Below are 22,058 nucleotides of genomic sequence, written 5' to 3' on the forward strand. Positions count from 1 at the left end.
GAAGAGACTTTGGGAGCTGGGGATGTTTAGCCTGGAGAAGAGAAAGTTAGGGGGCGATATGATAGCCCTGTTTAAATATTTCAAGGGAAGTCATATTGAGAAGGGAGCAAGCTTGTTTTCTGCTGCTCCAGAGACTAGGACCCGGAACAATGGATGCAAGCTACAAGAAAAGGGATTCCACCTCAACATTAGGAAGAACTTCCTGACAGTAAGGGCTGTTCGACAGTGGAACACACTCCCTTGGAGAGTGGAGGAGTCTCCTTTTTGGAGGTCTTTTAAACAGAGGCTGGATGGCTATCTGTTGGGTATGCTTCGGTTGAGAGTTCCTGCATGGCAGGGGTTGGACTGGATGGCCCGTGCGGTCTCTTCCAACTCTATGATTCTATGATCTGGGGAAGTGACATGAACTGATACATAAGGTTTGGTTGACAGGTGCAGGAAGAATGATATAGGCAAGAAGAGAAGCCTGTGTTGGTCACTAAAAGGCTTTAACTTTCCCCTGGCAGGAGGCAGCAAGAAGCCCAACTGTAACCACCATTACTCAGCATGCATTTAATACATGCAATAGTAATAACAGGGATCAAAGAACACCCTGTGGGGGACTCACTGACATCTGACATCCAGCTAGCTTAGCACATTTCCACTGACTGACAGTGTCCTTCTAAGATCCCAGGCAGGGTTACTCCCGTCCTGCTACTAGAATGAGATCCAGGATTAACACACAGGCATACCTCAGTTAACAAAGTCTCTAAGAATTTCATTTTTTCAAAGCAGTTGAAAGTTTGCTTGTCTGTAGTAAATAATGCAGCAAAACTTCAGCTAGGAAATGAGATTCTACTCTATCTGATCCTACTGTAGCTGTGTGTCTCTCCCTACAACAGGCAAGGTATATAGCAGCTGCTTCCAAAATCCCTTACTGAGTACGTGTGAGCAGCAAAACAGAGGGAAAAGAGGAAAGCAGTTAGGCCTGCCATACCAGCTACCCGTAGCATGTTGACAAAGCATAGATGTATACATTTGGCCACCAAATTTTCAAAAGGTCACTATAAAGCTCACATATTACACTTAAGAATTCAGAGACATGGCTGTGTTAATCTGGAATATCAGTATATATGTATGCATCTGAGGAAATAGACCAAGTCTATGAAAGCTTATGCTACAACTCAGTTTCAAACGTGCTCCATGATCCCTTTGCAAAATGTTATTGTGCAAGCAAGGCTTATCTGGTCTGGTTATTTTTCATATCTGTATTTTATTAGTTTTGAATAAAAAGTTTGTCAAATCACGCTGAACTGCTCTTTTCTGAGGTGCGGGTGCCTTTGTCTATTCTTTCCATGTTATTTCTGCTTCTGGTAACTAATCTTCTGTTAAAAAGCAAACCCCAGGAACATATCTATTTCATGTTAAGTGAGGTATACATATAGTTATACATTGTCGCTTCATACTATACTAGAGGTTCACTAGCCTAGACCCCTCTATCAAGCATGGCATCAAGTCACATTTATCCAGATCCTGGAATCTCAAATCCTTTAACAACAGGTGCCAAGAAAGAACCTTTCATGCACTTTGGTCCTTTCCTTACATGGATGAGGAAGTGGACATAATCCAGATTGAAACCACTTTAATTGCCCTGTCTCAATGCTAGGGAATTCTGGGAACTGTAGTTCTGGGAGACATTTAGCCTTCTCTGTCAGAGAACTCTGGTGCCACAACAAACTACAGTTCCCAGGATTCCCAAGCACTGAGAATCAGTCTCAAATTGGATTATTTCTGCAGTGGACCTATATTAAGAGACCAGAGACTAGGGAAAATCTGGCAGCAGCTGAATCTTAGCCATCCCCCCACATCCAGACCAGACTTTCCCAACCTGGCTCTGTTCAGGTATGTTAGACTATATTATCTCCAGCCAGTCAACACAAATGTGTTAGTTGGGAAGATGGGAGCTGCAATCCAACACATCTGGAACACACAAAGTTAGAGAAGACTGTTCTGACCAAACTACAGAAGATTTTTGTTGCCTCTAGTGTCTTCTAAAATTAAGCCTTGTGCAAAAGCAGAAGGCAAGCATTTACAGCCCCTGTTTTTTATCAGAATTTGTATATAGCCTAAGGAATAGGGTTGGGGGGGGGGGGGGACAGTTTTAAAAAGGCAACCCCTAAAACTTGTTTTTTGTCATTGCTTTGTTTAACTTTTTTTTTGTTCATTTAAACCAGGTTTTTTGCATTCATGTGTAGGACTACACCAATATAAGACTAAATCAGAAAATGAAGTTGCAAATTGCAATTCAGATGTTAGGGCCACTAAATTAAATAATTTAACTGATGGGTAACTACAATACAAGGAATATACACCTCCTCACAGAACTTTAAAGAAAAACTAAGATAGACATGAACAAAAACTGGATAATAACAAAGGAGAGTTATCAGAAGTTGAAAGAACAAGATAATTGTCATAATTTTTGGAAGATCATACATTATAGAGGAAATGCTAACAATGCTAGATGGGAAGCTGACATGGACAATTCAACAGATACTTTATATGTAGCATGTTGAAAAGTTTGTAATTATGTTTGATGGATGTTAAGGTAAGATAATAATAATAATAATAATAATAATACTGTTTATTTATAGCCTGCTTTTCCAAAAAGAGATCAAAGCGGATTACAACAAGGGTACAAAACATCGTACAATTTACAACAGTATCAACATCATAAAATATCATAAAAAATACACCATGTTAAAAACAGAATAAAATTATAGACATTAAAACCAACAACAAACTAGCTTGAAAGTGCAATGTGATGGGGAGAGAACAGATGTCACAACGCATGGGGGAAAGCCTGTTGGAAGAGGTAGGTCTTCAGCTTCTTCCTAAACAGGTCAAGGGAGGTAACAGAGCGGAGCTCGTCAGGAAGAGAGTTCCAGATGTGCAGGGCCGAAACAGAAAAGGCCCTTTGAGAAGACGAGGTATATCTTGTCTTGGGAACCTTTAGCAATTGCTTCCCAACCGATCTGAGAGTGCGGGGCGGATTGTATGGGGAGAGGCAGTCCTCCAAGTACCCTGGGCCCAAGCCATTTAGGGCTTTATGGATAATAACCAACACCTTGTATTGTGCCCGGAAGCAAATGGGCAGCCAATGTAGATCTTGTAAGACAGGTGTTATGTGGCTGGTCCTGGAGCATCCAGTGACCAACCTTGCTGCCATGTTCTGCACTAATTGAAGCTTCCGGGTTTGGTACAAGAGTTGCCCCATGTAGAGCGCATTGCAGAAATCCAGCCGAGAGGTTACCAGAGCATGTACCACCGTTTCAAGGCCCCCCTGGCCCAGGTAGGGTCGCAGCTGGCGTATCCGCCGAAGCTGATAACAGGTGCTCCTGACTGTCGCATCCACCTGAGATGTGAGGTGAAGTGACGAGTCCAGAAGCACCCCCAGACTGCGAACTGAGTCCTTCAAGGGGAGCGTGACCCCGTTCAGGACAGGTGGATAAATTTCCTTCCCCGGGCCAGGAGAACCTATCATGAGTACTTCCGTTTTCTCTGGATTCAAACTGAGTCTGTTTTCCCTCATCCAGCCCATTACCGACTCCAGACAGGCATTTAGAGAAGAGATGCCATCCCTAGTCACTGCATCAGTCGGAGACACAGAGAAACATATTTGGGTGTCATCAGCGTACTGATAACACAGTGCTCCGTGTCTCCGGATGATCTCTCCCAGCGGTTTCATGTAAACGTTAAATAGCATGGGGGACAGAATGGCTCCTTGAGGGACACAAGATGTAAGTGCCCTCTTATCGGAGCACACGTCCCCCAGCTGCACCATCTGGAATCTACCCGAGAGGTAGGAACGGAACTACTGGAGCGCAGTGCCCCCGATTCCCAACTCCCTCAGGCGTTCCAGAAGGATACCATGATCAATGGTATCGAAAGCCACTGAGATGTCCAAAAGCACTAACAGGGACACGCTACCCCTGTCCATGCCCAGACGGAGATCATTGACCAGGGCGACCATGGCAGTCTCAACTCCATAGCCCGCCCAGAAGCCAGTTTGGAATGGGTCTAGAAAATCCGTATCATCCAAGACCGCTTGAAGTTGGAAAGCAACCTTCACCTTCCCCAAAAAAGGCAGCAGCAAAACAGGTCGATAATTACTTCGAATCAGGGGGTCTAGGGAGGGCTTTTTTAAAAAAGGTTTTACCGTGGCCAATTTCAAACTAGATGGAAATCGCCCGTCCCTAAAAGATGAATTAATTATATGGTGTAACATAGTACTTACAGCCGTCCCCTCGAGTTGCTAGCCATGACGGACAGGGATCGAGAGAGCACGTTGTCTTCCTAACACTTCGAAGAATCTTGTCCACTTCCTCAGTACTCACAGACTCAAAGTGATCCAGTACAACAGAGTCCACGGATGCTCTGGAGATCTCTACTCTGGATTCTGAAGAAATACTGGCGTCGAGATCAGCCCTTATCCGAGAGATTTTATCCGCGAAGAAGTTGTTAAACTCGTCGCAGCAGGCCTTGGATGGTTCCAAAATGGGGTTCAGGGAGGGGGGCAGGTGGGTAAGCTCCCTCACTACCCTGAACAGCTCTGCCGGACGCGACTCCGCGGACGCAATACGTGCAGCATAGAACGAATGCTTTGCTGCACTTATTGCCACTCCGTAGGCCTTCAAATGAGTCTAGGAGTGCCTTGTTGACTAAGTGCTGGTGTCTTCGCCAGTTGCGCTCTAGTCGTTGCAGAACCCACTTCCATTCCCTGAGATCTTCCTTATACCAGGGCTGTTTCTTGGAAGCAGGCCTGAAAGGACGCTTGGGAGCGATACTGTGTATAGCCCTGGAGAGATCTATATCCCAGGTGTTAGTCAGGGCATCAACAGAATCGCCGTCAGTTCCAACCATATACCCCTCTAGGGCTTCTTGGAACCTTTTGGGTTCCATCAGCCTTCAAAGGTGGACCATCCTAATAGGTCCGCCACCCCCGGGAGGGATTTGGGTAGATGCCTTGAATTTAGCCTCGACCAGGAAATGGTCCGTCCATGACAAGGCGGAGATATTAGTTACCTCCGCCCACGGAGACTCCATGTCCATACAAAAGATGACATCGAGCGTATTACCGGCCGAATGTGTAGCCCCTGAGACCAATTGGGACAGGCCCATGGCAGTCATGGTAGCCATGAACTCCCGAGCCGCACCAGTTGAACCATGGCTGGCCTCGAAGGGGATGTTGAGGTCTCCCAGGACAAGAAGCCTTGGGGACTCCAACACCAGCTCCGAGACCAGTTGTGTCAGCTCGGCCAGGGAGTCTGTTAGCGCACGGGGTGGCTGGTAGACCAACAGAATCCCTAGACTATCCCTGGCCTTCAGGGTCAGGTAAATGCACTCGATATGGTCAGTTTGTCGGACAAGGTTCCTGGTCAAAGAAAGATTTAGGTAAGATGTTAGCTTATATTTTTTGTTAAGAGCTGGGTTTTTTATTTGTATTTTGATTTACATATAATTGTTTGCATTTTCTTAAAGTTTTCCTTTAAAGCAAATTATTATGAACTTAGGTTAATTGAAAGATTTGTTGCCGAGTGGCATTTCTTGCACTATGAAATAAGGCAATTAAAAAGAAGCAATGGATACTGGATAGCAAAGGCCAATAAACTGTTGTTGTTTTTTAAGTCTTCTGGTTTAAACCATGGTTTAAAGCAGGGGTAGGCAACCTTTTTGAGCCGGGGGCCGGGTTGCTGTTCCTCAGACAACTGGGGGGGCCGAAGCCAAAAAATAAATGATTAAATAATTTTTTAAAAATTAAATAAATAAATAAATAAACCGGGACAAATGTAGGAAAAAAATTTCAAATGGAGGACACTTTTTAAAAAATGGAGGACACGGAAAAAAATTGCTGATTTTTAAAAAAATGTTAATCTAAATGCATGTTTCGGAGGCTTCTATAGGCAATTGCCCCCCTTGCCCGCCGCCTGCCTGCCTCCTCCTGATAGGCCAAAGGCCCCACGCCCTCACGCGAGAGGCCAAAGGCTCCGGCGGCAATTGGCGGTAGGACCAGGATGGGGCCGGTCCCAAGGCCTTGCCGGGCCGCATCCGGCCCACGGGCCGCAGGTTGCCTACCCCTGGTTTAAAGTAACCTGGAACAAATCAAGGGCATTTCAACAAAAGTAATACAGTTGTCCCTTTGTATCTGTAGGGATCAGTTCAAGGATCTCCCCTCACGGACACCAAAAATCCATGAATACGCAAGTCTGATTGTCCACAAAAGCAGCATGGACCATGCAGCCACAACGCCATTGGGGACAATGGGACAAGTCCTCCCTCCTTCCCTTCCTCCCCCCCCCCTCCCCCATGAGGCTTCTGCCCCAGGCTTGGCTTCGGGGGCGGAGGCTGGAGCCCATCGGCCACAGGGAGCTGACATTGGCGCAGAGTCTTGGGTCTCGGAGCCTTTGTCCCCACGCCCAATACCCTAAGCCCCTGCGCCAACATTGGCTCTCTGTGGTTGATGGGGCTCCAGCCTCCGCCCCCGAAGGCTAGCTTAGGGCAGAAGCCTCGCAAGGAGGGAGAGTGGGTGAAGTACAGAAGGAAGGAAGGAGAAAGATAAGGAGGGAGGACTTGTCCCATTGTCCCCAATGGTGGCACAGCTGCACTGGAGACAGTGTGGGCTTGCCGTCCACAGACGCTCAAATCTGTGAATGGGAAGTCTGCGGATACCAAGGTCCCACTGTACTTCAAAGCTTACCAAGAAGCTCTGTGAAGCCTTGACAGGAAACATCACCACACCCGTTGTTAACTACATCCTGAAACCGGCAGAGGTATAAGCATTTCAACTACTGGTATTTGGTCGAGCTTTAAAGGGTTCAGGTTACCTTAGGAATCTTTCCCATATGTTCCTCTTTCTATATGCTAAGTCATTCTGTAAAACTCCACTCTTGCCACCACAGGTTTGGAGGAAGGGGTGGAAAATACCAGGAGGTGGGCTTTTGGAGAATATGGAACCTGTAACAGCTTTTGTTTCAATCCCACTCCCTGATGACTTTAAGAAAAACACACTGAATGTTTGATTTCTGAGGTGGGTTTTGGGGTGGATGGTTGTCATGTTTGGTTTTCTTTCCATTCACTGTGTGATCTGGTTGGGATTACTGTATTTCATACTTTAAACTGTAATGTTAAGCATTTCCAACTCTCTTCTATGAACTGTTCAAAGGAACCTCAGAACTGCAGTCAAATACATCCAGAGGGGACGAGGCTGCCAACAATTACCAGCTAACAGACTGGATTTGGCCAGCTCTGATGGCAACTCCAGGTGGACTTTTTGCACCTTTTAGTCCTCCCTTTTGATCTTCAGTTTCAGACAGGGTGAGATGTTTGGACAGAAAGATGTTGCTAGTTGCAATGGTGGTGGACACATGGTGGTGTGGCAATTTAAGAGCATCCATTCACCTGACAGACTATCTGTAGTTTTGTGAGACGTTGAGCTTTCCCTGTTAGAGAGCTCTGGTACAATTTGGACTCTGCGATGCTGATTGCTGTTCTAAATGAACTATCCTTCCCTTGGAAATTTGGTCTGGCTTTAATTTAAATGACCTTGCTGACTGCTATTAAGGAAAGTTACCATTTTAAAACTCACAGTGAGACAAAATAAGCAAAAATGTCACACAAAAATGTCACACAAAAATGCAATTTTTTAAGCTTGCTCTATTTGAAAACTGGCCTTATTTCTTAACACAGTATGTTTAACTAAGATCTATTCTAACCCAAAAGTAAGCCAGAGTAAAGATACTAGAGTAATCTATCTGCAGGTGTGCCTTGCTGGAACCCTGTTCATTGCTCTAGTTTGCAATATGGCAGCTTGTGTCCTTCCTTTCTTTTCTCATTTTGCAGACAAGAAACTTCCAACTGACTTGATACAAATCATCATTTTCCATTTTACCAGAAAATGGCAAACTACAGCTTGTGGAAAAGAGTCTGACCATATAACAAAATCAAACTAGGATTTCAGACCATATCTAAATGCAGCCAGTGAAACAATTCAAATATAATAATGACCAAGAACAGCTGCTTACAGAGTGAACATCTAGGCTCAATTTAATATTTCTGTATCTATTTGGGGGGGGGGGGGAGACAGATGTACCTGAAGAGGTGGCTTGAAGTACCGCCTTCCAAAGACGGATTGAGCCCACAGCAAACACACGCCATGGCCCCAATCTGCCTTGAAGCCAGCCAAAAAAGGAGTGGCAAAGATCCACTCCTATTTCGGCCGGCAAAAAGCTGGCTTTTCCTGCTGCTAGCAGCGTGTGGCGTGTAAACACTGTACTCTGATGATGCCCTGAAGGCGTCTTTTACAGGTCATCTGTTCTGGTCCTAGCTATTACACATGCATCCTCTAGTTAGTGGTTCTTAACCTATGATCTGTGGACCTTTAGAAGTACAAAGTGTTGGTTATTACCTTTAAAGTTCTACATGGTTTGGGACCAGGTTACCTACATAGGACAAGCTCTTCCCATATAATCTACACATTTACTCCAGTCAGCCCAAGACTAGGTTGGCAACTGTCAGCCAGAGGGCGTTTTCTTCAGCCTCCCAAAGACTGTGGAATGACCTGCCAGAAGAGGTTCCACAGCTGAATATGATGCGGGAATTTAAAAGCGCATTGAAAGAGAAGTCTCTTCCAGCAGGCTTATCCAGATGATTTTTAAATTGTGAATTTTAAATGATCAATTTTAAATGTGGATTGTTTTAATATATGTACTTCTTTTTCATGGTCTCTGTGAACCACACAAAGAAAGTCCTTTTAAAATTTATGTGTGTTTTAACCGGTGTCTTTTTAACTGGTGTTGTTTATTAACTGTTGCTGCTTCCTGCCTTGGTCCGTAGGAAGAAGCGGGTAATAATTAAATAAAATCATAGTATCATCATCATCCATTGGGCGAAGAAACTGCACTGACATATGACTCTTAATGGGGGAGGTAATGAAATATATGAGCCAAAATGAACAGTCCCTTTCCCTGTTTCTTGCAATATATCAAGATGAAATCTGAACTGTGAAAATGCATACTAACAGTAACAAACAGGTCAGTGAGGTTTATTGAAACCCCCTTGATATAAGCGGGTTTTCATTAGCCCACGTTAAAAATATTTTGAATTGCTTGCTTACTTTTTTGGTGGCCTAAAAAGATGGCAATACAACTGCAGTGGTCCCTATAAAAGAAATGGCTGGGAACCACTGCACTAGACCAGCGGTTTTCAGCCTTTCATCCTCTTTAATGTTTTGGACTTTAATTTCCCCTGAGTTCAAAACATCTGGAGGGCTAACTGTTGAAAACTACAGTTCCAGATCATGAGAGGACATGAATAAGACTTTGTTTGTTGCTGTGTGCCTCCAAGGCGTTTCTGACTTATGGTGACTCTAAGGCAAATACCCTAGAAGTTACCAGATTCCATCTGATCTTGGAAGCTAAGAAGGATCAGCCCTGGTTAGTAACTGAATAAGAGACCACCAACAAATACCAAATGTATATTTCAGAGAAAGGAACTGGCAAAATCACCTCTGAATGTTCCTTCCCTAAGAAAGCCATGGGGTCAGCGTAAGCCCATACACAACTTGAAGGCACATACACAGAGACAAGATGAACATATGATGGGATTTTATTTGGATCAATCAGAGGCTGAGAGAGTGTTACTTGCCTAAGTTGGGTCTCCACAGTTGAATGGGGGATATGAATCCTGGTCTCTATAATCACAGTCCTATGCTCAAACCACTACACTACACTGGCCTGGGAGGGCGCCTTTTTGAAAACAGAATGCTGAGGGTTCCCAATCAGAGGCAAGTACAAAATGGCAGCTCTAGAAGCAAACCAAATTCATTTCTTACTCTGTCAGAGAAACAAACTTTAGTGACCCCAGATCTGGGATCCTAACAATTCTTTAAAACTGCACAGCAAAGCTAAACAATGAAGCCGCTGGGTGAGATCATCCAGAGATATAGGGCGGGGTGTTATCAGTACGCGGATGACACCCAAATATGCTTCTCTATGTCTCGGACCGCTTCAGTGACCAAGGAAGGTATCTCCCCTCTGAATGACTGTCTCAGGTCAGTAAGGGATTGGATAAGGGAAAATAGACTTATGCTGAATCCAAACAAAATGGAGGTACTCGCTATAGGTAAACCTGAACCGGCTATGGATTTATGCTCACCAGGCCTGGACGGGGTCACACTTCCGCTAAAGGACTGTGTTTACAGTCTGGGGGTACTTCTGGATTCGTCGCTTCAGCTGACTTCTCAGATTGATGTGATGGCCAGGAGCGTCTGTTATCAGCTTTGGCTGATACGCCAGCTGCAACCCTACCTGGAATGGGTGGACCTAGAAATGGCTGTACACTCACTGGTAACCTCTCGTCTTGATTTCTGTAATACGCTCTACATGGGGCAGCCCTTGTGCCATGTTCGGAAGCTTCAATTAATTCAAAATATGGCAGTCAGGTTGGTCATAGGTAAATCTAAATACGACCCTATTACACCTATCTTAAAATCTCTACATTGGCTGTCTATTAGCTTCTGGGCTCAGTACAAGGTGTTGGTTATTACCTATAAAGCCCTACATGGCCTGGGTCCAGACTACTTGAGGGAACGCCTCCCCCCATACAATCTTTCCCGCACTCAAGCCCTCTGGGAGGAACAAACTACAGCTGAAGAAAACTAGGCTGGTGGCAACTTCCCAGAGGACCTTTTCAGCTGCCACTCCGAAAATGTGGAACGACCTGCTGGAGGAGACCCGCCAAATTACATTTTTAGAGGCCTTTAAAAAGGCGATAAAGATGGATCTCTTCCGGCGAGCCTTCCCAGACTGACCTCCAAAATGAGAACCTGAACTGCTCACCTGCCCATGGTCTCTCCCTATGACCACTCCTGTAAATATTTTTCTGTGCTCCTAATTTTACCTGCATGCTCTACGCAACTGGGTGTAATGTGTGATACTGCTACTATTATTATATAGTATGATGTTTTATTTGTATTTTAGCAGAAGGAGGGAGGGCTAGGGGAGTGGGATCATGTTACTACTGTTTTTAAATGTTATATTGGACTGTTGTAACCCGCTTAGATACTCGAAAGGGAAAGGCGGGATATAAATACTTATTATCATTATTAACAAAGTCATGGTAAAAACCCAGTCATTTGGCAGTCCTATTCTAGAAATGAAGGACACTGAGGCTGAGGGATCAATTAACACAACATCAACCATATTTTCCTTGGACTTCTTAAATTGCTAGGAATCAGAAACTCTGATGTTCTCTTCCAAGGCACTCTAACTTCTACCAATAATTCTTTCTCTACTTTCTGCCCACCTCTGCTCTGTATCAAAAGTGGCCACATGCCACCACGAGCTTACCTTTACAATGCTTCTAGTGCATCCATGCATCCACACTCTTAACGTTTGTATCAGCCCTCAGAGTTGCCACCAGGAGAACAACAGAGACCATTAGAAGACAACAATGGCGGGTTACACACCGCCATTAAAGTACGCGCAGAGCGCGTACTAGGGTTAGGGAGGTGCGGTGCTTCCACACCTCCCTAGCCCTAATATGCGCTCTGCGCATAAAAAATGACGCCGGCCGTTCCAGACGGCCGCCGCCATTTTTACGTAGCGGATGCTGTGCGTCCGCACATGTCACAGCAGCTATGACATCACGAGTGCGCCAGCAGCACTTCGCGGCGTCATAGCCGCGCCGTGAGAAGAAGCTCCATTTTCGAGCTCCTTTTTTGCTGCGCGAGGGAGTTGCGCGGTTTGCACGCAGCAGCTCCCTCGCGCAGCAAAGAGCAGCGCCGACAGACCACCATATTTTGGCGGTCTGTAAAGAGCCTTTGAGACCCAACCAGACCATAGCAGCCAAACTGTCTTTACAAATTATGTTACTGAGCCCCCAGGTTTACCTAAATACCCACTGGCTTACCTGCCAGTTTCTCTTATTTTCCTCAGGGCAGGACTACAGTCCGTCCTCGCCTTATGCGGGGGATCCGTTCTGGATCCCGCCGTGTAAGGCAAATTCCGCCTATGCTCGAGCCCCATTGGAAACAATGGGGCTTGTGCACGGCGGCGCGGGAGCGCGTGACCATTCAATTGAATGGGATGCGCTGCCCCTTCCGCCCCGCGGCTTGAACGCGTATGCTCAAGGCCGCGTATGGCGCGCCCGTGTATGGCGCGGGCGCGCTGTACTATAGCCCTGGGGGGTCTAATAAGCTGGCAAATACAAGGAGGAGAAGCAAAAGAGAGTTAAAATGGAGGAAGAACTGTAATAAAAAACATGGCTAGGGTATGTGAGTGTTTTATTATGATACCCTTGTAAACTCTTTCATGTTGAGATGAGAGAGAAAGAAATCTTGTGAGGTAGTGATAATTTTAAAAACTGGCATTTGGTTCCCAAGAGAATGTTTGCATGGGGAGGTGGTCCTTGATTTAGGGAATGAGCATTTACTTACTCTTTCACAAAATCTTTAATTTACATAACTATGTTTGTAACAGAAGCCTATCAACAACTTGGCATCCCAAGTCACGGGTTTCTGAAAACATATCCAAACTATTTAGGAATAAACTTGTCCCTCCATATTCACTAGGGTTAGGGGCACAAGATGCAAATAACAAAAACACCATGTTTTTACCTGAGAGGACACTTCTCTAGGAATCTCTAGGCCCTCCAGTGCAACTCTGAAGTCAACATCCAACAGACACTGACCACAGAACTGAGCTGGAGGAGCTACAAATGCCTAGTAGAGTATTCTCTCTAGGAATCTCTACGTCTTTCAGTGAAACCTTTAGTTAAAGTTGACCATAGAGTTGCACTGGGGGACCTAGATATTCCTAGAGAGAACATATTAATCAAATCTGCAAATATCAAAGCTGCAGATATGGAGGCATGAGTTTACTGTTAGGGTAGAATTTGGAATGCCCAATACATTTTTAAAACTGCTAGATCTTCTGCTTTAATCATGCAATGATCCAAAAGAACATTCAGCTTGTTGGATCTGTAGAGATAAACCAACCTTCTGCTTCTAAATAAAAAGTCCTTCATGCGGAGGTGTACAAAAAAGACACCAAGGGGGTGTGGTTCCTTGCTTTAATTCAGAATCTGGTATTTGGAGATACTCTTTGAAAATGTGAAAACGTTTGTCAGCTAAATACAATAACACACTGAAGGAGTGAATATGCAAATACTTCAACCACACCAGGTCTTCCCTGCAGCATCACAATGTTCCAGCTTTATTGGGTGAAAAGCATGAGACTGGACGTCCCTTGCAGTGATGCTGCTCAAATGAGTGTACAGCCCACATGGCATTGTGCTACATTTAAGTACAAAGGCCAATGCAATTTTAGGCTGCATCAATAAAAGTATAGTGTCTAGATCAAGAGAAGTAATTGTGCCATTGTATTCTGCTCTGGTCAGGCCCCACCTGGAATATTGTGTCCAGTTCTGGGCACCACAATTCAAAAAGGACATTGAAAAACTGGAGCGTGTCCAGAGGAGGGCGACTAAAATGGTGAAAGGTCTGGAAACCTTGCCCTACGAGGAACGACTCAGAGAGCTGGGGATGTTTAGCCTGGAGAAGAGAAGGTTGAGAGGTGATATGATAGCCCTGTTTAAATATGTGAAAGGATGTCATATTGAAGAGGGAGCAAGCTTGTTTTCTGCTGCTCCAGAGAACAGGACCCGGAACAATGGATGCAAGCTACAGGAAAAGAGATTCCACCTCAACATTAGGAAGAACTTCCTGACAGTAAGGGCTGTTCAACAGTGGAACACACTCCTTCCTCGGAATGTAGTGGAGTCTCCTTCCTTGGAGGTCTTTAAGCAGAGGCTGGATGGCCATCTGTTGGGGATGCTTTGATTTGGATTTCCTGCATGGCAGGGGGTTGGACTGGATGGCCCTTGTGGTCTCTTCCAACTCTATGATTCTATGATTCTATGGATCCTCCTGTGAAAATGAAAAATTGCCAATATTCAAGCCCCAATGGCTTGAATGGCAGTGTGCACCCCATTCTGTCCCTGTCCATTTGCTGCCTGCGAACTCCAAGTCTGTGAAAATGGAGGGACGACTATACTCCTGGAAAACTGAGGGCATATTGAAACAAATCACCACCTGCTCAACAACACCACTAATTTAAGGAAGATGATAGTCAAGATACGCTGACTGATCATCAAATTTTAAGCATAAAACGTACAATGTATGCAGTGTATGGGGTGTTGACCCATAGAGCAAAAGATATAAGTATTATTACCAAGTGCGGTCTGTCCTATAACCAAACACAGGATCTCATTAGACTGGTAATTCCCAATAGCACTGATTGAAGTGTTCTGTAGAGGAGAGGCTGCAGAGTCAAATAGCAGATCAGCATTATTTTCAGGGATATCTGACCACAGCTGAATCAGGTCAGCAACCACTTGCCCAGCTGCCACTTCACTATGCACATTGCCCTTTTATACAGGTTACACCTCGGTGACTGTACTTACAAATTATTTAAATCCATCCAAACTGCCAATACCTTAATTAGTATCCCCATATTACCCCACCATGCCAAATGTCCAACGTATTTAGTAACAGCTCCCATTTACAAGACAGTAATAGGTTTTATTTTAGCCCTACACGACAGATTGCATTTGTTTTACTATCCCTAATTTTTAGATAATTTTAAGTCAATCTAACGTTAATAGGGCTGTGTATCATTTTGCCTTCATCTTTCTGAAAAGGCATCTAACACCACAGGCATCTTTCTGCTTTCACTACATAATGCACAGCTAAGATGTCCAATTCCCACAGCACTGCACAATCAGATATAATGGCACCTGAGCAAAAACAAGCCAGGAGCAGTTTTAAAAATAGCACATCCGACTCAGAGTGGCTGATAATTTTTGATCCATTATTTATACAGTCCTTCCAGAATGTAATTTCTGATCTTGCTGAATTATACCATCCTTCCAAACCATCACTGTAGTACACTATCCTTTTGACTATTCATTTACTATAAATCCACACATTTAACAAGTTAATAAATTTGCATGATTAATAATTCAAATGATTAAAACTTCAATTTAATTATTTTTTTTCATTGCTTGACAGGAAAAAGGAAGGATCCCCATTTCAAAGCCATCTTGATACTGAATCAGCAACTATTAATTATTAATATGTTCAATTTATCTGCAGAATCCCAAAGCTGCATTACAGACAAACAGATTTTGACATCAGAAAAGGCACTCCCAGTTTGAAACCAGTAATTATCAAAATAACCAATAAAAGCAAAAACTGAAAATCTGAAATCATTTCATTGAGGGGAAAAAAGCCTCCTAAATTCCATCACTGGAATATCAAGGTGCCATCAACCATCTGAAAGGCTGATTTTGAAGCAAGAAAAGAAAAGTCCTCCTTCCCGCAAATGAACATGAATAAAATGAGATCCAGGACTATGAAAGGAAGCCAGAAAACCCCCAATGTGTTGGACCCTTGCTCTTTCTAAAATTTGCACTAAAAGGTCCTGACATTGAGGACTCATGCAAAGAAATGGCCAATTCATTTACCCTGAAATTCAAGCGTTGGCCATTTCACCTCCTCTCTAACCCTGTATCAAAATCATGATGCCTTTTGTGTGCATGTGTGTGTGTGTTCCCGCACGAGCCCACAGTAAAGCCAAGGACTCAGTGAAGACACTCATCAAAAGGCTGTCTTGGCTTTCACAGTTGTCCAATATATGGGGGTAGGCTTTTGTGCCAGACAGGGGAACACCTTTCTTGCTGCATAAACACACCCAATGTTTTGGACATCACCCCATTCAGAGACGGATGCTTCTGAAATGAAAGGGAGCCATGTTTGCTTCCTTTCTGTGTGTGTCATCACACTCTCACAAGCTGCCACCATCCCACCTTCCTGCTACAATGCTGGGAAATTCAAACTCCACCTTTAAGCTAAATTAATCTGGGCTGTTTCACACCCCCCTCCAAACTGCAGTGCAGGTTATGAGACCCTAGTAATGTTTTGTTAACCACACATGGCAAGGAGATTTTCCTTCTTCCCCGCCATCAATTTTGTGCTTAAGAGTGCTACTTCAAAACACAAGGTTTTAGATCAACTTACCAGTCTTCCCTTTCAGCAAAGGCACACCCCTGATTTCAGCACTATCCTCAAGGAGATTTTGCTTATCTGCCCTAAACAGAAAGATTTCCTATTGACTGGGTTTCAAGAAACAAAAATACCTCTTAAGCATCGGCATCAGCTGTAGAGCTGTCACGCGTCCAGATTTTTCACTGCCATTTCAATACCAGCATAAAAAAACCACCCCACATTTTGAACTGGTTCAGATTTTCAAGTGTGGCTGCAGTAAAATGGCCTTTTATGTGAGTCGCAATGGTTCAACTCACAATTACAGCAGGGCTGCAACTTCATGGCTATCTCAGTACAGCCTTTATTTAGGAGATCTTACTCCCCCAAACTGAGAACAACTAGCTTCTCATTTTCTAAATGCTGTGGCTGTAGGCAACCAAAAGGCAACACATTTCCCAAATACTAACGCTGCCTAAAACCTTGAACAGAACACCTGCCACACCTCCTCTCCCACCCCCTTCCCTTCACCATTTGGTCTTTTCTCCTTAAAATGTTTTAAATGTAAGACTGTGCCGAGGGGCAGAAATGGGCTTTTTAATAAATGATGTAGTCTATATACTGCAAACCTCAGAGGCGTTACAACATGTTTTTGAAAAGCACACAGACAAACCCATTTCTTGCAAGCAGACCTCCTCCCCCTCAAATAGGTTTCGATTTTTAAACCTATCTGAAGGGGGGGCAGATGCTGGATAGAAACCAGTTTGTGTGTGAAAAAGCATACAGCCCTTTGCAGCAAGATGGAGATCAAATTAACTTGATCTCCTTACTCCAATAGCAGGCTAAATGGCGATACTCTACTGGAAGTATGTTGGGGTGAAGCAGTGATGGCCCCCACCCCCCAAAGTGGCATTCTGGAATGGAGACAAATTAAATCACCCCCATCCCTTGCCCACCAGCAATGGCTGGAAAGGCAAAACACAATGGGATCGTAGATAATAAAGCAATCCTCACATTCAGCCACAGACCCTGGCATTTCTAACACCTCTTCCTGGAAATAAAGCAAGCCAGTGCCCCAGCTCCACCTTAATTTCAGCTGAAGATGCCATCTTTGTGGTTTTAAGATTATATATATATATATATATATATATATATATATATGAATGAAATGAAACTGGGTGTATTGGGGGGCTGAGATACCAAGGCAATCGTTTCCTTCCTCTCCAGTGTCAGTGGCAATCCTCAGATTCAACCACAGACCCTGACGTTTCTGCCTCCTCTTTCATAAAAATAAAGCTAAGCAATGCTCCTGCTCCGTCTGACTTTCAGCAGAAGGTGCCATAGTTGGCTTTGAGGTTATTTAAATATCTAACTATATATTAAATTTAACTGGTCGTGTGGGATGGCGGCAGTGGCAAGATACCAAGGCAATCTTCTTCCTGCCCAGTTTCAGTGGGGCATCCCTGACCCCCCAAACCCCATTCCATGTATATTTTATATGTGTATTTATGTATATGTGTGTGTGTGTGTATATACACACACACACACACACATATATATATAGAGGGAGAAATGGGATGTACATGGGGTGTGTGTGTGACATACCAAGGCAATCCTTTCCAGTTTGTCGCATCCCTGACCCCCCCAATCCATAGGGTGCATCTAAGGCAATCTTTTCCTTTCTTTCCAGTTTGTGGCATCCCTGACCCCAGAAAAACCATCCCATCCATATATATATATATATATATATATATACATACATATATATATATGGTGTATGTGGTGAGTGTATGTGTGTTAGAGATACCAAGACAATCCTTTCCTTCCTTTCCAGTTTCAGTGGCATCCCTGACCCCCCCAACCCCATCACAGTTATATATACACACACACACACACACACACATATAATATGCATTATGATATATATGGAACTGGGTGTATGTGGGGCGTGAGAGACACCAAAGCAATCCCCAGGTTCAACCACAGACCTTTACATCTCTCCCTCCTCCTCCATAAAGATAAAGCCCCAGCTCCATCTTAATTCCAGTTTAAGATGCCATCTTTGTGGTTTTAAGACCTGGGGGGTGGGGGGGAGAAAAGAAAGGTATTAATTGAAAATGGGGATACATGGGGTGCGTATGTCTGTGTGTGAGATAACCGAGGCTTCAGTGGGTTCCCTGATGCCTTCAAAACCCCATCCCCAAAAATGCAGCCCTTAACATGTCTGAACCACCAGAAAAGAGGGATACTAGGAGATTAAATAAGTGGGGTAGTTTTTAAACTCCCCCCCCAAAAAACCCCACCTGCCCCAAATGTCACCTCCTTCAAAATGAGAGAGAACCCCCCCCTTCAAAAAATACAGCCTTAATATCCAGAAAAGATCCTGGGATCTTAAATCAGAGGGATAGCTCTTGGAAAGCCCCCCCCCAAAAAAAACCCCTGCCCCAAATGTGTCTCCCTTTCAAAAGGAGAGATATTTAGAAAAGATACTAGGAGATTAAATAAGGGGGGTAGTTTTTAAATTCCCCCCATAAACCTGCCCCAAATCTGTAGCCCCGTCAAAATGAGCGAGACCCCCAAATATAGCATTAATGCCCAGTAAAAGAGGAATAGTAGGAGATTAAATAAATGGGGGAGGTGCTGAACCCCCAACACTTGCCCCAGACCCTTGCCCTACAATATTAGGGGTGTTTTTCATAAAACGAGGCCTTCAAACTGAGCTCCGCTTGAACCCAGGACCCCCCCTACAAACCCTGTTTCTTTCCCCCTCTTTATAAGGGATCCTTTCCTACCTGAGCAGGGTTTTGGGGGGCAGGTATAGGGTCAATGGGAGTCAATGGTTCAAGGCAAAGGCCTGTTTCTGCCTCTAAGGCCCTCCATTTTCTCTCTTCTTTCTAGGAGGCCTTATTTCGGCTCACCATTAAAGGCCTAGGAATCCTCCAATGGGGCAAAATGACACTGCCAAAACCCTGGGGCAGCCCTGGGCGAAAGGCCGGGCCCAACCGAGGGAGAGGAGAGCGAGGCCCAAGGGGCGGATGGCGACGGATTCAGTTTGGAGGCCCAGGAAGCAGAAGGAGGGCACAAAATGGCGGAGGCCTGGACGTTCTACCGGCTCAGCCAGACTCAATTCTCTCCTCCCTCCGAGAACGTCGCTTTTCGGGCGGCTGGAAGGAGGCCTTCCCGGGCGCGTCCCAAGCCAAGGCTTACCTCGTTAGAACGGGCTCGGTCCGCTCTACCCGGATGCGAGCTCGCCGGGGGCGGAAGGGTGTCCCAGACGGAGGATGGAGGCGGATTACGTCGTCCCCCCCTTCCCCCTGTTTCGTGAATTTTGTTCAAGGGCCGATGTGGCAGCCTCGGCGTCTAAGCACCGACTAAACGGCCATCCGGGTCCCAAGGCCGGCGGCGGTGGCAGAAGCGAAAGCCACGCCCCCTGACGCTGCGTGAGGGGCGGGGCTAAGGAGAGAAAATGCCAAGGGAGGGGGTTTGGAGGCATAAAAAAGAGAGGAGGTTCTGGGTTCAGGTGATGCTGCTCATGGAGGAAAAAGGGTGATTATTGGGGGCAATTTATGCAACCCTGGAGCAGGTTTGGGTGTATGACTGCACTATTCTGCAAAGCAGGAGGCTGCTGGTGCTTTTCTCCCTCTTCATGAGGAATTTTTATAAATGTTTGTTTGTTTATTTATTTATTTTTATGGGGGAATGATAAATAAATATTTAAATAAATAAACCAACATTTTAACGAGGAATTTTTATTATTATGAGGATTAAAAAATAAATAAATCTTTATAAATATATGTTTATGAGGATTTTTATTTTTGTGAGGAATAATAAATAAATTAATATTTATATAAATAAATATTTTATGAGGATTTTTTATGTTTATGAGGAATAATAAATAAACATTTACATATATATATATATATATATATATATATATTATGAGGAATTTTTATTTTTATGGGGAATAAAATATTTATTTATCTATAAAAATAAATATTTATTTATTTTAAAAAATAAATAACTAAATATTTTTGTGAGGAAATTTTATTTTTACGAGGAATAATAAATAAATATTTATTTATTTAATAAATAAATAAACATTTTAATAAGGGATTTTTGCCTTGGCTCCATCCTATGGAACCCTGGGATTTGTAAACATGCAGAGGGCATGGCCATTTAGTAAATTCAAACAAAACCCCACCAAACAAGTGATACCTTTATAGGCCAACCGAAATGTACAATATACTTGTTGCAAAATGTATTTTTAAATGTATGGAGTTGTAAATATTTGTGTGTGTGTATTCAGAACTGCAGGTTAACCTGCCTTGCAACAAGTGTATTGCGCATTTCATTTGGCCAATAAATGTATCGCTGTGAAGTTGAAGGCTTTCGTGGCTGGCATCCATAGTTTTTTGTAGGTTTTTCGGGCTATGTGGCCAGTCTTCTTCCTGTGCCCAAAAAGCTTGGCTAGGTGTGGTACTTCAGCATTTGGCTTAGCTCTGGATGCGTGTTGGAATTTGGGGGGTATGTTTATGTGCGCCTTCAAGTCATGTGTTGACATGTGGTGACCCCATGAATTTCATAGAGTGCTCTTAGGCAAGGAATGCTCGGAGGTGGTTTTACCAGTTCTTTCCTTTGAAACGTAGCCTACAGCACCTGGTATTCATTCGTAGCATCCCATCCAAATACTAATCAGGGTTGACCCTGCTTAGCTTCCAAAATCAGATGATCTGGTGCCTTCCAGCCTTTACCCCACACTCCATGTAGAACCAGGGCAGGCAGACCTATAGCAGCTGGGGGATTCTGGAAGTTGTAGTCACAAAATAACAACTGATGTTAGAATCCAGGGATATAGCTGTGTTAGTCTGTAAATTTTCAATATGCAAAGAGATCTTGTAACACCTTTGAGACTAAGGGCCAAAACAGACCGCCCCTTTGGAGCAGTGTCCTGCCAACCCTTTCCTCGCTGGATTGGGGCTGCAGCAACTGCACACCGCGGCTCTACTCCGGCGCTTGGCCAGCACTAAAAAGACGGCAAAAGGCGCCCTTGCTGCTGAGGAGGCAGTTTTTTGGCGCTCGCTTAGTACAGCATGTTTTAAATGCTGTGACAACAGAGTGCTGTAACGCCCCCTGCCATGCGACTGGGTGCGCAGTGTGACGCTGGCATCAGGGTGCGTGGCATCAAAATGCCACACCCCCACGCCAGCACTTCAAGACGGTCTGTTTAGTCCCTAACTGAAAGAAAGAAGTTGCCAGCATGAGATTTCGTAGACTTAAATCTATGGGGAAGGCGGGGAGAGGGGCGCGCCGGTGGCAGCGGCGTGCTCAAAAGCCAGCCTGTCTGGTCTCCCCCGTCCCGCCTCCGTCTGCCTCCCAAAGGACTGTTGCTGCTGCTGCTGGAGCTGCTGTGTGTTTGCCGGGCGGCTCCCTGGGCTTGGCTAAAGACCTGTGCAACTGCGCACCAGCTCAGGGAAGCCGCCTTCGGACTTTGCCATCCTCACAGTTGCGCAGCTGCGCATTTGCACAGTCCTGGTGGGGAGGGAGGGAGGTATGAGAGGTGTGCTCCTTGCTAGGGTTGCAGCAGTGGAGAGCTGTTGTGTAACTCTTCCACTGCTGTCTTGTATGGTAAAGGAGGGAGAGGGTTATGGATAAGGGGCATGTTATGGCTGGGGGAGAGGTGATGGTAGGTACGAGCGGGGCTTCTATTGGAGTAGTGTGGGGCAAGGGGAGGTATGGCGGTAGGAAGGTGGAGAAGCGTTACAGGGGAAGACGAAATCGATGTGTAATATCTATCTCACCTTCCTTCCACCTTCCTAACCAAAGAGGCCTGAGAGTCAATCCAACCGTACCACAAACCCTGTCTCTGCTCCTGTGCAATGCCAGGTCTGTGAAGAACAAGTCCCACATTATATATGATCTGTTGGAGGATAAGAACTGCGACCTGGCTTGCATTACTGAGACCTGGCTTGGGCCTGGAGGTGAA

The 22,058-nt window shown here is 44.7% G+C and overlaps 1 protein-coding gene across 10 annotated transcripts in view; it reads right to left on the minus strand.

Moving 5' to 3' along the window:
• PRRC2A (proline rich coiled-coil 2A) overlaps positions 1 to 19,484 on the minus strand; it is a 53,750-nt gene extending 34,266 nt beyond the window's left edge. For 3 of the 10 annotated variants that reach the window (XM_089514065.1, XM_089514073.1, XM_089513986.1), the window contains exons 1-2: positions 19,283 to 19,484; positions 16,112 to 16,182 (exon numbers count right to left, since the gene is read on the minus strand). The gene's annotated coding sequence lies outside the window, so the exon portion shown is untranslated. Of the gene's footprint in view, positions 1 to 16,111; positions 16,183 to 18,063; positions 18,153 to 18,993; positions 19,145 to 19,282 lie in introns of those variants that run through there. The other 7 variants (XM_089513996.1, XM_089514006.1, XM_089514036.1 and 4 more) reach the window with 7 other exon arrangements.
• Between the last annotated feature and the right edge of the window lie 2,574 nt (positions 19,485 to 22,058).

Source organism: Sceloporus occidentalis, unplaced genomic scaffold (genome assembly GCF_023333645.1).
Source record: "Sceloporus occidentalis isolate IW3139 unplaced genomic scaffold, rSceOcc1.0.p SCAF_1, whole genome shotgun sequence".
Classification (NCBI taxonomy): Eukaryota; Metazoa; Chordata; class Lepidosauria; order Squamata; family Phrynosomatidae; genus Sceloporus; species Sceloporus occidentalis.